Genomic DNA, 13,372 nt, shown 5'->3' on the forward strand with positions numbered 1-13,372 from the left:
ATCTCAGCCAATGACAGCTCTGCATGCATCCCCTGGATATTATTTTATTAACTGCTTTCATCGCAATGCGATGTTTACAGTGAGAACAGCTGTGAGGTCCGTGCAGAAAGCAGTGTGTCAATATAATATATCACTCAGTATAACAGGCTTACATTACTCTCTTTATTTGTATGCTTTAGTTTAGTAGATATCTACAAACAAAGAGTCGATATTTTTCTAAGACCATTTAGTGCTTCACATAATAAAATACACACTAATTTTTGTAAATAAAACTTTTGTCCCGTAATTTCAATTCCCCATTTCAGTGACCAGATGGGGGGGGGGGGGGATATATCCAGTCTCTGATTGTGTTACGTTATTATGAGAGTGCTCTCATACTTGTTTGATTCTGAAATTGTATATATTTATATAAATATATGTGTGTGTATATGTCCGCATCTGAAGCCTGTTATTGTCTCATTATACCGCTGTCAATGAATTAAAAGTAAATATACGTCGTCATGAACACATCTGTCCATCAGACAGAGGGCTGCTGTGCCTCCTGTCATCATTAAAGGGAGGGAATGCTCATGACACGCATTTTTAAATAATTATCATCCGATAAAACAGACCAGTCTCTGCCAGTCTTTTATTTATTTTTTTAATCCGATGACGTTATCAGTGATTTTAAACGGATTAATTACCGAAATAACATCAACCCTGTGGGCGGCGCCATTTTACCGGAAGTGACGTAAACTATGCGTTTGGTGTCGAGGACAAATTGATGTTCATGTTGTTTACTCTAGTTACTCTCTCAATTCTATAGAAATATGCCTCATTGTATCGCGAAACATTGCCACAATTCGGATAGGAACAATCCACGGAATGCTCGGTTCCATCTATTGCCAAAAGGTAAGCGTAGGAAGTACGTTCGGAGGCAGTGGCTAGCGAAATGTGCTCGGCCCGAACCGAAAGATCCACAGGCGCATGTATGCAGCGAACATTTCAAGTTTCCGGACGACTACTCTGAGAGTATGATAAAACATAAAATGGGGTTTATTAAACAACCATTACTTAATGGAGATGCAGTGCCATCGGTCTTTCTGGTGTCATCACCGACAAGGACACCAGTTCGGCCAGTTGAGAAATCGCCCTCTGCAAGTGTGAAGCGACGGAGGACCAGAAGTAGGGCTAGGAGTAAGAATAAGGTATGTTATGGTGCATTTACATTGCAGCGGGTAGCCCCGTTTAAACGTCCTTTAGTTTTTGGTGGCCTTTCCATATAGCGTAGTACCGGCTAGCGGGTACTTTTCCGCAGTTTTTTCGGCCCCATAAAATCGTGGTTCTAGGGCCAGGGACAACGAGGCTGAGTATGCTAAACTAGAGAGGGAATCGCTAGCAAGGGTGGTACTACATGCATACATATCTAGTAATAAAAATCATTGTATCTACTAAGTAGGCCTAAATTGGGGTTGTATTGTTTGCCTTTTTAGAAAACTTTATTTTATATTATTTGGGCAGTACATGATATACACAATTGTATTGTTTGCCTGTAGTTGGCCTTTTAATTAATAAAATATTTGAATTTGAAGTTTTGTAGATCGGGATCTTTTGGAATTATCTAGTCTTTGTAATTGTCCGGCGACGTTTCTCAGACTGTCCAGACTGCTTTAATTCTCTAGCTTAAATCAGTAAATGTTCTAAAATGTTTGCTGGGGCCCTGACAATACTCAAATACTCCGCCATGTTTTCGTGTGTTTACAAAGTGAACGCATGGATGACGTCACGACCATCACGTGACTACTGAAAATGGCCAAAATGGCAGCTGCCTGACGGAATATACAGGTTTTGATAAAAAAGAGCTATAAAATCATTATTTACTGGGGAATATCGCTGATTTCTTCAGGGTATGGTTTAAACATTGTTTCACTAAATACTGAAGTTTTGATTAATTATCGAATGAGTGGAGCATTCCTTTAATGGACTTCTCTTTAAAATGACCGCTCAGAGGAGAGGAGTTCTCATTTCTCTAACCGCCTGCTGCTTCCCCTCCTCTCTCCTCGGTTCCCCTCCTCGACTCCTCCGCTCGCATCTCCTGTGGGCAGGACTAAGACACGAGGATAGGAGTCGAGGATTGGAATTAGAGAAATGAGAAACCTTTTTAGGCTTGTTTGAGATGAGCTGCGGCTCGCCTCGAAAGTAGACAAGAATAGCCGATTGCAGCTGTGGGAGGTCTCAAAAGGCTTGCCTGAAGTCGGACATCTCGGAGTCGGCTTGACTCGGTTTGCATTTATAAAGACTGCACACATGTGTTTAATCGTTAATGTCAGATATGTACTAAGTAAATACATGTGTTCCTGCTCAAGATTAGATTCAACTTTATTGTTATTGCACATATTACAGGTACTGAGACAACGAAATGCAGTTTAGCTTCTAACCAGGAGTGCGACAAGCAGTAAAGTGAAAAGTAATGTACACAATCTACAGAATAAAATATAGAATGATGAATAAACAGTGAGGGGTATGAATACACTAGATATACACAGCAGCCTGTGAGCAGTATGAACAGTATGAACAGTGTGTATGAATATGCTAAGATATATAAAGTATGAAAACGGTAAGCAGTGCAAGTATATATAGATATTAATTTCATGATGATTGTGGAACAATGATGACAAATGTGAATGGAAGTGGCGACTTAAAATTGACACAAAACAACAACAAACTTTTGCAGAACCAATTGGAGAGTTTCATCAGCAGCACGGGGTAAAAACCACCAATGAGCGCTCAGCTCGAGATACCAGCGAGTCGTTTCCCATCAAGCATTTCGCTTCCGCAGCTTGTGGAGAGAAACTGCTCCGTCTCGCTCTCAAGGCTGCCGGTGTCTTTGTCCCGCGAGATTTCAACGTCTCATGCAGTCGAGCCTCCAGAGCAAGTGGGCCAAAATTATTAACCATCATGCAACGCACTAGCAAGATAGCGGTAGCAATTGCGCAGGTCTGCGTCGGGGTGTTTCTCAATGTTGAGGACGCTTCCTGGTAGGACATTCCGAGTCACTTCCTTCAGAAGGCAAGAATCCTTCCTGGCATTCGGAAAACGAAGAGTGGAACAGGCGAGCAAGTGTGCGTCATATGAGAGGCCCCGTCTTAAATTTTCCGCCACAGATTTTGGGAAATTGGTACGTGCGCAAAGCATTGTGGGGATTTTAAGACCGCGGAGGATACACATGTGCAGCCTCGAAATTTCTCGCTACGAAGGACGCCGGGCTCAGTAGATTTCCAAGGAGCCTGGACATTGGAACAGTCTTTTGGCGGGACTCGATGACGTAGCATCCTTGAAATAGTGGCTCTGGAGTATCCTTCCTTGACATTGAGAAACACCCTCAGTTTCGCTCATCTCAAACGAGCCTTATTGCTTCCTGCTGTCAGGAGGGCGGAACATCCAGTGGCGTTTTTATATGTACAAAAGTGGTGGGGCACAAAAAACTTAGATGTCTATAAGCTTCTGCAGTGAGGTTCATGGCTGGTGAGGCACTGGCACTGACTCTTCAGGTTTACAAATATTATATTTTGACCTAAATCAAAATATAATATTATTTTCAAAAGCTTTTTTTGTCTGATGCTTCAATTAATTTTAAACAGACAGTTCAACAAAAGGATACCCAAAAAAATTATTTTTATCATTTAAATATTGAATTGTTCTCTCTTAGTAAGATCCCATTTTCAATACAATTGCAGTCTTACCTTGACTTGAAGATTAAGTCAATTTGCCTATCCCTCTGGACAAAAATCTCTATTACTTTTTTGTAAAAGTCCTCCTTATGTTCTTGTAGTTTCAAAAGTCTATCATAAATCTAATCTAATCAATAGATTTATGATTCGAAAATTATAAAAGTAGGGTAGACATGTGGATATTATCCGACTGAACAAAACGTGCATTTATCTAACAGGTTTGTTTCCCACAGATCTTATTTGGAGCTATATGAGAAATCTCATTGCTTTTTTGTGGAGGGAAGCCATGCGCAGCTTACTTCCGGGTTTTAGGACGCTTCACTGCAGCTTTCTCGTCTCCTCTTCACACACCACACTTTTCGCGGCACACGTACTTACAGCCAATCAGCTCTGAATTATGTGATATGACGTATGGTGGGGATGGCAGCTCAATGCCCCTATGGTCATTATTTTTTGCCACACACATTAAATAGGAAAATATTCTGAGCATGCGCAGTGTAGTTTTTACAGTCACCATTGACTTAGACAGTGAGAGGGAGGGGCATGATCGGATTTTGTCCCACATGGCTCTAAACAGCTCAATAGGCACACACTGTAGACACTAATTTCTTGCATTTAAATAACTGTTTCGATGTGTTCCACTCAGGCTTTCGTCCAAACCACAGCACAGAGACTGCTCTTGTAAAGGTCTTTAATGACATCCACTTAAACACAGACAGTGGCAGAACTTCAGTGTTAGTATTATTAGATCTCAGTGCTGCGTTTGACACTGTTGACCACAGCATATTACTAGACCGACTGGAAAACTGGGTGGGACTTTCGGAAACAGTTCTAAATTGGTTTGAATCCTACTTAAAGGACAGAAACAACTTTGTTTCTATAGGTAAATACACATCTGAGTTGACAAATATGACATGTGGGGTTCCTCAAGGCTCCATCTTGGGGCCTCTTCTTTTTAACATCTACATGCTACCACTGGCTCAGATAATGAAAAACAACAAAATAAGTTACCATAGCTATGCAGATGACACACAAATTTACGTAACAATTTCACCAGGAGACTATGCTCCAATTCAAACACTGAGTAAGTGCATTGAACAAATCAATGACTGGATGTGTCAGAACTTTCTCCAATTAAACAAAGATAAAACTGAGGTAATGGTTTTTGGAGCCAAGGCAGAACGTATAAAAGTTAGCGCTGAGCTTCAGTCTTCAATGTTCAAAACAACAGATAAAGCCAGAAATCTAGGTGTAGTCATGGACTCTGACCTGAGTTTCAACAGTCACATTAAAACAGTTACTAAATCAGCCTACTATCACCTAAAGAATATATCTAGGATTAAAAGACTAATGTCACAGCAGGATTTGGAAAAACTTGTCCACGCCTTTATCTTCAGTAGACTCGACTACTGCAATGGTGTCTTCACAGGTCTCACTAAAAAATATATTAGAAAGCTGCAGCTGATTCAGAACGCCGCTGCTCGAGTCCTCACTAACACTAAGAAAGTGGATCACATCACTCCTGTTCTGAAGTCTTTACACTGGCTTCCTGTGTGTCAAAGAATATATTTCAAAATATTGCTACTGGTTTATAAAGCACTGAATGGTTTAGGCCCAAAATACATTACTGACCTCCTGCTAAATTATGAACCATCCAGATCTCTCAGGTCTTCAGGGACTGGTCAGCTTTCTGTCCAGAGTCAGAACTAAACATGGTAAAGCAGCGCTCAGTTATTATGCTCCAAATATCTGGAACAAACTCCCAGAAACCTGCAGGTCCGCTGCAACTCTGACTACTTTTAAATCCAGGCTGAAGACTTTTCTTTTTGTCGCTGCTTTTAATTGAACTATTAATATCTTACACTGCACTGTAACTTTTATCCATGTACTTTTTCTTTTAATGTTTATTTTATTAGCTTTTCTTTTTAATGACTGATTTTAAATGCCATTTTCTTAATGTCTTTCATTTTTTGTAAAGCACTTTGAATTGCCTTGTGTTGAAAGGTGCTATATAAATAAACTTTCCTTGCTTTGCCTTGCCTATCAATTTGATACTGCTTACGTTTCTACAGTATCATAATTCTCTTGTTTCATTTCATTATTATAATATATTTTTTTTTATTGTATTAGACGTTCGAAATAAATCAAATCAAATGGGTCTTTGAAGAGGTGCTTGATTACTCAAGCGTGTGTTTATGCTGTCAAAGATAAACATGCAGTTTGACCGAGAGGCATTTCAGTGCAGAATACATTTTTATTTACTTGGAAGACGGGCACAATTTCCTTAACACGGACAGGGGCGGCGGGTACTGTAGGCTAGGGAAGGCTAAGCCTTATACATTTGTGTCACTGCATCCTGGTAAAATAAAAATATAATGTATAATGTTTGTTGGGGATGCTCCGATCGCCAATTTCGGGGCCGATCGCCGGAATCAGTAGGCTTGTTTGAGACAAGCAAGACCTGCGCAGACCTGCGCAGTTGCGATCAACGTCTTGCTAGTGCGTTGCATGATGGTTAGTCATTTTGTCCGACTTGCTCTGGAGGCCCGCCCACATGAGACTTTGAAATTTCGCGGGACAAAGACGCCCGCAGCCTTGAGAGCGAGGCGAGGCGAGTTGGCGCAGTTGCTCTCCACGGGCTGCGGAAGCGAAATGCTTGATGGGAAACGGCTCGCTGGTATCTCGAGCTGAGCGCTCATTGGTGGTTTTTACCACGTGTTGGTGATGAAACTCTCCAATTGGCTGGCAAAATGTTGTTGTTGTTTTGTGTCAGTTTTACGTCGCCACTTCCATTCACATTTGTCATCATTGTTCCACAATATTTATCATCATTAAATTAATATCCATATATTTTATACTATACTTGCACTGCTTACCGTTTTCATACTTTATATATCTTAGCATATTCATACACACTGTTCATACTGCTCTCAGGCTGCTGTGTATATCTAGTGTATTCATAGCCCTCACTGTTTATTCATCATTCAATTCATTCTATATGTTATTCTGTAGATTGTGTACATTACTTTTCACTTTACTGCTTGTTGCACCTGGTTAGAAGCTAAACTGCATTTCGTTGTCTCAGTACCTGTAATATGTGCAATAACAATAAAGTTGAATCTAATCTGGAGCAGGAACAAATGTATTTACTTAGTACATATCTGACATTAACGATTAAACACATGTGTGCATTCTTTATAAATGCAAACCGAGTCAAGCCGACTCCGGAGGTGGCGGTATGCACCTTAAAGTTGTTTGCAATCCGCCAAAAAACCGAGAGAAGAAGAAGAAGACGAAGCCGACTCCGAGCATGGACTCCGAGCTGTCCGACTTCAGGCGAGCTTTTTGAGACCTCCCCCGGCTGCGATCGGCTATTCTCGTCTACTTTCGAGGCGAGCCGCAACGCGTCTCAAACAAGCCTAGTATCGGCCGATACCGATCGCCGATCCGATCGAGTGGGCGGGGCCTAAATGGAAGATTTAAACATCACTTTAAATCTTCCATTTAAAGTGATGTTTAAACTCGTTTAATGGGGCTCATTCACTGGAGCTTCCACATACAACAATCAACTTAATTATTACATTCAAATTATGTACATTATTCAAGTTTACATTCACTTTGGATAATAACACGGGTGAAATGAGCGGAAGCGCTCTCTTTTCCTCTCTCCCTCTCTCTCTCCCCCTCTCTCTCCCCCTCTCTCCCTCTCCTGACAGCCTGTCAGTATCTCATGCAGCTCACTGATCCAGTAATGAGTGAACCGACAGTGAAAAATAAATATATTTATAATAACTAGTTTAGCTTGTTCCAGAGGTAGATAAAATAGCTAAGTGTGTTAGGTCTAACTCTTGTGTGTTTCGCTCCGCTCACCGGTCCGGCGGGCGGAGCTGCAGGATTTCTGCTTCACACACACGTTGCATACCGCTATTCAGGGCCGTTTCTTCCTATATGCGGACTATGCGGGGGCATAGGGCCCCCGTGGCCACTAGGGGGACCCCAAGCTGAAAGTATTTTTATTTTTATTTTTATTTTTTATTCATCCGAAAAACAAAAAAGGTTTAATTCATACACACAAAGATGAACAAAATTAGTAGAAGCGGGAGGGCTGAAGCATAGCTTGTGGAAAGTAGCCCTCCCGTGCATCATCCTAATACAGCGGCATTATTGCGTCAAAAATGTATAGAAATGAAGGAGTACAAAAAAATAAAGAAAACAGGAGAAAAAATTAAATAAAAGTTAGGGCAGGTAAACAATAAATGGATATATATATACGAAAACTAGATATAGGGTCATTTTCTGCACATGTCAATAGCAGTTTCAACTATCTTTTTTTGGAAATTAAAATACTATATATAAATATATACATAGGTACACATGCACTTGGCAAATGAATAATAATAATATATGCATAATTGCATATAAACATTGTGAACACTTATTTTCAAGTGACTATTTTTACATTCATATGTTCACGCTGTGGTTTGGAACTGCTTTTGAATGTTATTAGGCATTTTGTTATGGAAAATGTTGTGCATAATCAGTACTGTTTTAAGCTCAACACATTTTAATAGATTGAGTTTTTTTAAATATGGGAGTTGTGTGTTCATATTTACCAACACCACAGACTATTCGTAATACTTTTTTTGGGATGTTATTATTTTTTGTAGATTTGTTGAGTAAGTGTTTCCCCATATTTCGGAGCAGTATTAAAGGTAAGGGAGAAATAGACTGTTATAAAGAGTATATTTTCTTCAAGAATGTTCTTAGTATGATACAAAATACCTATTGTTTTTGACAGTTTAGTCTGTACATAATTTATATAGTGCTTCCAATTGAGTTTTTCATCAACAAGCAGTCCTAAAAATGCACATGCACCAACTTGTTCTATCTCTGTATTGCAAATCCGTATAATGCAGTCATTTCTACTCTCAGACTTTGTATTGAATAACATGTAATTTGTTTTGGCCACATTAAGGGATCATTTATTAACTGCAAACCAGTTACATAGTATTTTTAATTCTGCATTAACAATTTTAACAAGATCGCCAAGATTATGATGGGAGCAGAGAATTCAAAGTTCAGGTTCAGCCTCAATATATTTGGGGAGAATTAAAATGAGCCGTCTATATTTATAGAAAGCCAAGCCCCCTCCTGTGAGTGTTCGGTGAAGCATTATATGCTTACAAATCCAATGTAGGATATAAACACAACTAAACTGCAATGATAGCAAAGCTGTGGCTTGGGTTTTTGGGGTAATAAAGTCCAAATCATTGTTGGGCTGACAGCTGAGAAAATGCTGCATCTCTTGCATTTATTGACATAGAGGAGCCTTATTGTTTACCTTTTTAATATCATTTTTTGTAATTTTCAATTGCTTGGTTTTCATGAAATTAGCCTGTTTTCCTATTAAAGTGTAACAGATTGATGCATCTCCACAGATCATCTTAAAGGCCCCCCATTGTTGTTAAAAAACTGTCAAAACTAGGGCCCCCAAACAGCATCTTGCATAGGGCCCCCAAAAAGCTAGAAACGGCCCTGCCGCTATTTTACTGTCTTTTTCGGACACCTTAAAATAATGCCAGACCGGTGAAGCCATTTTGGCGAGCTTGTTTTGCCGCACACAGAGAAAAGTGTCATGTATTTTACGTCATGCGATCGGCTCTCGCGATCGGCATGTTTAGAGAGCACCGATCGATCGGTAGAGAGTGAGTATCGGCCGATCTCGATCGGAGCATCCCTAATGTTTGTGTCTTTGACATTAGCGCTGCTATGCAGCCACCTGTGCCCTGTACTACGAAGCCAGTTCAACAGACCCTGGATATGTTTGAGTTATCTTAACTAACCCTAACAAACGAGATCTCGCTGGTTATCAACTCGGTAAATCAAGGCAGGGTTTCTCTCTCCAGCTGAGAGCGCATTCACGTGAAAGGGGCGGGGTTAGCAACATTTGACCAATCGCAAACAGGGACAAGTGTACTGACAGCGCAGCGTCATACTTCATTAATGAAAAGTAAACTAATATTAGACAAATATGAACTTTAAACATCCATGACTTAAACATATAATCCAGGATACAAGCCACATAGTTGCATCTGCAAGTAGAATACAGAACAACTGGTTATTAAATAAATAAACTACAGAGTGTTTGAAAGCGTACAACAGTTTTATGATATCACTCAGGGGCGTCGCCTGGACCAGAGGCCTGTAGCCTACTACAAAGCTGTTTCAACCTAACCTGGATATGTTTGAGTTTATGGCGTTATATTTGTGCCTCTATCCTGAGCACGCAATGAAACATGTTGAGCATAGAAAATGCGATTGAGCGAGCACTTGAACATTTTTGAGCAGCGTTACAAATGTGCCACAAAACCAACCAATCGGAGAACTCGAGAAGGTCAATTCTGATTGGTTGGTCGTCTCCAATCATATCTTCTATCTGAGATGAGAGAGGGATTTTCGGTTGCCATCAGGCTGTTGACGTTCTTATTACACATCTATCGTTGACATTTACAGGACATGACAGACTCGAATGAAGAGAATAGCACACCACAGTGTCAGGTGAGTTATACATTTCTAGTTTTCTGATATCACGTTATTGTTTGCAATGCCTGAGTTTGCTAGCCGGCAACATAGCTATAGGGGTAGTTTAAGCAAACCGCTAACAAACCGTAGCCTACATGTACATGAACCCTTCTGAGGTATTGATTACTTGCTGTAAGCATTATAGGTGACAGAATGACAAAACATGTTTCTCTCTCTATCACAATGTTGGGTTGACCAGAACCTGGACCAACTTCTGTTTCCTGTTCTACAATGGGCATAGAGCTTGCGTTAATTTTCAACCGGACAACTAAACAGATTATGCTAGGATACCGGATAAAGTTAGCAACACACGTTAACCATGAACAGCCTATTAATCCGTTCTCTTAATTGTATTTCTTCCAACGTTGTGGAATTAGAGAAAAGGGGCTTCTTAACGTGCTTTTATCCGGGGTGGAGGGAGTTACATATTAGTTAAATATAACCAGGGTTGGGTTGTAACGGAATACATGTAACGGCGTTACGTAATCAGAATACACAAATCAAGTAACTGTATTCAGCTCGCGTTACATTTGAAAAACGAGTAATCTGATTACAGTTACTTTCGTAAACCTGAAGTGAATACATTTTGGATTACTTATTGGAATTATTGGTGGAAAGATTTCCTCACAACATTTAATATTCATTACTAAAGGTACAGCCGAATCATCACAGCCCACAAAACCTATTACCGCCGCAGATGGACCAAAAAAGCGTTTGAAAAAAAATCGCGGGCCCGCTCAGTGAAACAATAACAGCGAAACATGGAAACATGAAACATTAGCCTTACTAATGATTATTTCTGAAGGTAAACACAGTGAAGGCGGTGCGTGAAAGGCACTGCGTGCTCGTCTTCTCAGAGGCTGAGTTAACCCTCCCGCTGCCTCCTGGCGCTGCAGAGATTTCATGAAGTGAAGGAGGTTTTCCTTCTATAAAACAGCTGCGGGCAGCAGATACTGTGAGAGTCACGGACATTAATTCATAGATCAAGGCAGACTGGTGCACACACTCTCCTGTTTTGCCAATCCGGTGCTTAAACAAATATAGCTCGACTACACCCCTGGCCGTAATGTCCTTAAAATGAAGTCCGAGTTTGACATTTTAATTCATGTCCTGCCATGCCCGGCGCCGTGGGAGGGCCAGGGAGGGCCAGGCCCTCCCATTTGACATTCCTGCCCTCCCCGAATAAACACGTTTTTTTATTATTTATACAAATTAAAAAATATATTTATTTTATTTTTTTAATTATAAATAAACTGTGAACTTTTATGCTACGATGTATGTGATGTCAGAACTAAAAAAACATCGCAGGCGCCAGGCTACGTCAAATAAATGCATGTGTCTGTTGTGATTTGTGATTCTTCCCCATTTAGACCAATCACAGCGTCACACTCTGCCGCCTATTCTGGATTTGTTTATTGTGCATTCTGTAGACTCCCATTTCTGTTTGAATTACAAAATGGACATAAAAAATTGGCTTAAAAGGTCTAAGAATTTATTAAAATGAAATAGCGATGAAAGAACTGCAGCCGATGGTGCTGCTGGCGACCCTGCACCTGCCGTTGCAGCAGCACGCCTTAATGTCACAAGCTTGACCTCGGCAAACCCCGGGCTGAGTTAGCGATGATCTGGGGTTAATAAACTCAAGCAGGTGAAGCTGGATCGTTATCCAGGGAGATTGTTTTCAGGAAATAACCGCACTTTTGCCGGTCTGTTGAAGATTCGTTAAAAGCAGACGCAGCCTTGTGTCTTCATCTGATGCGGCTTTTACTGTCAAAGGTTTTTGCGACTGGAAACACGCATTACAGACTGATAAAGGACTGCTAAGGCATGCCGCATCAAAAGAACACATTTCATGTGAGAGTTTGTGGAGAGAGAGACAGATACGCGAGGAAACAAATAAGGAAATTAGAACTTTGGTGCAGATCAGCTGCACGGAGCCGTTATTACGTGTCAGCTGTCGTTGATATTATAGCTTTTTTAGCTGTCAACCAACTCCCTCTCAGAGGTGACTCGATTCACTCCACAGCATGTCCGAGTGCAGTGCATCGGAACATAAACCATGCCCAAGGCGGCATGGTGTCTCCTGTTCACCAAAACATACCATCTGTGATGGAAAAAGAAAGTAATCCAAAAGTAATCTAAAAGTAATCTGATTACGTTACTTTTTTAAGACACGTAACTGTAACTGTATTCAGATTACTTTCAGAGCCATGTAATCAGTAATCAGTAACTGATTACATTTACAAAGTAACCCTCCCAACCCTGAATATAACATTGGGGCGTGTGATTGTAGTGGGTGGAGGTGATGAAATGAGGATATCCATCTTGGAGTTCAAGCTAGTATAATATAGTTAACGAACGTTACACAATAATAAGGAAGTAAACAAACAGTAAACTAAAATGTAACTGATTGGTGAGTGTTTTCAGCAGAGCCATATTATGTCCTTGTGATTCTGTTAATTATTACCTGTCTGTATTATGTTGCAGCTCAGCTGATGTTGGATTGATGGCAAAGGGAGAGGGACTTAAGTGAGAGTGAAAACACAAGGTAAGTTTCAAATAGGTCTGCAATGTCCCATCCTATAGGTTGCTAGATGTATCTAACCCTTTCTCCTGTCTCCCTCTCTCAGCACAAGAACCCCAGGGGGATTCAATGGAGCCTGAAGACCTGCAATGAGACCCTCACCCTGAGCCTGAGTCTCAGCTCTCAGAGCTTTGCAAGCCTCTCCCTGTTCCTTATTTTGATTAAACAGACATTAAGCTTCCAATGGTATGGTCTTCGTTTTGTGAAAAATATGATTACCTCACATATGTTGTTGCTGTTGTTGTCTTTTGTGATAGTTAAATTGCTCCTGCTGACTTGAGCCAGCCATTCTTTCCTCCTCTCTGTGTCAGTGGGGAAGCCTTACATGCATACTCCTTTCTCTGAGCGCTTGGAGCATCCCCCGGCAGCACAGCAAACCATGGAGGAGACTATATGCCAGGACAACACAGAGGAAAAGGCACAGACAAACGGCATGATATGCTATTCAATGTTTATTGAATTCCATTTATTTACAATGGATGTTCCTAAAACAACA

General features: G+C 40.6%; 1 long non-coding RNA gene across 1 annotated transcript; it reads left to right on the forward strand.

The window, feature by feature from the left end:
• Positions 1-12,720: 12,720 nt before the first annotated feature.
• On the forward strand, positions 12,721-13,058 carry LOC117536000. The gene is made up of 2 exons (XR_004567486.1): positions 12,721-12,840; positions 12,923-13,058. It is a non-coding gene; the product is annotated as an uncharacterized LOC117536000 (long non-coding RNA).
• Positions 13,059-13,372: the final 314 nt, after the last annotated feature.

Source organism: Gymnodraco acuticeps, unplaced genomic scaffold (assembly GCF_902827175.1).
Source record: "Gymnodraco acuticeps unplaced genomic scaffold, fGymAcu1.1, whole genome shotgun sequence".
NCBI classification, from domain to species: domain Eukaryota; kingdom Metazoa; phylum Chordata; class Actinopteri; order Perciformes; family Bathydraconidae; genus Gymnodraco; species Gymnodraco acuticeps.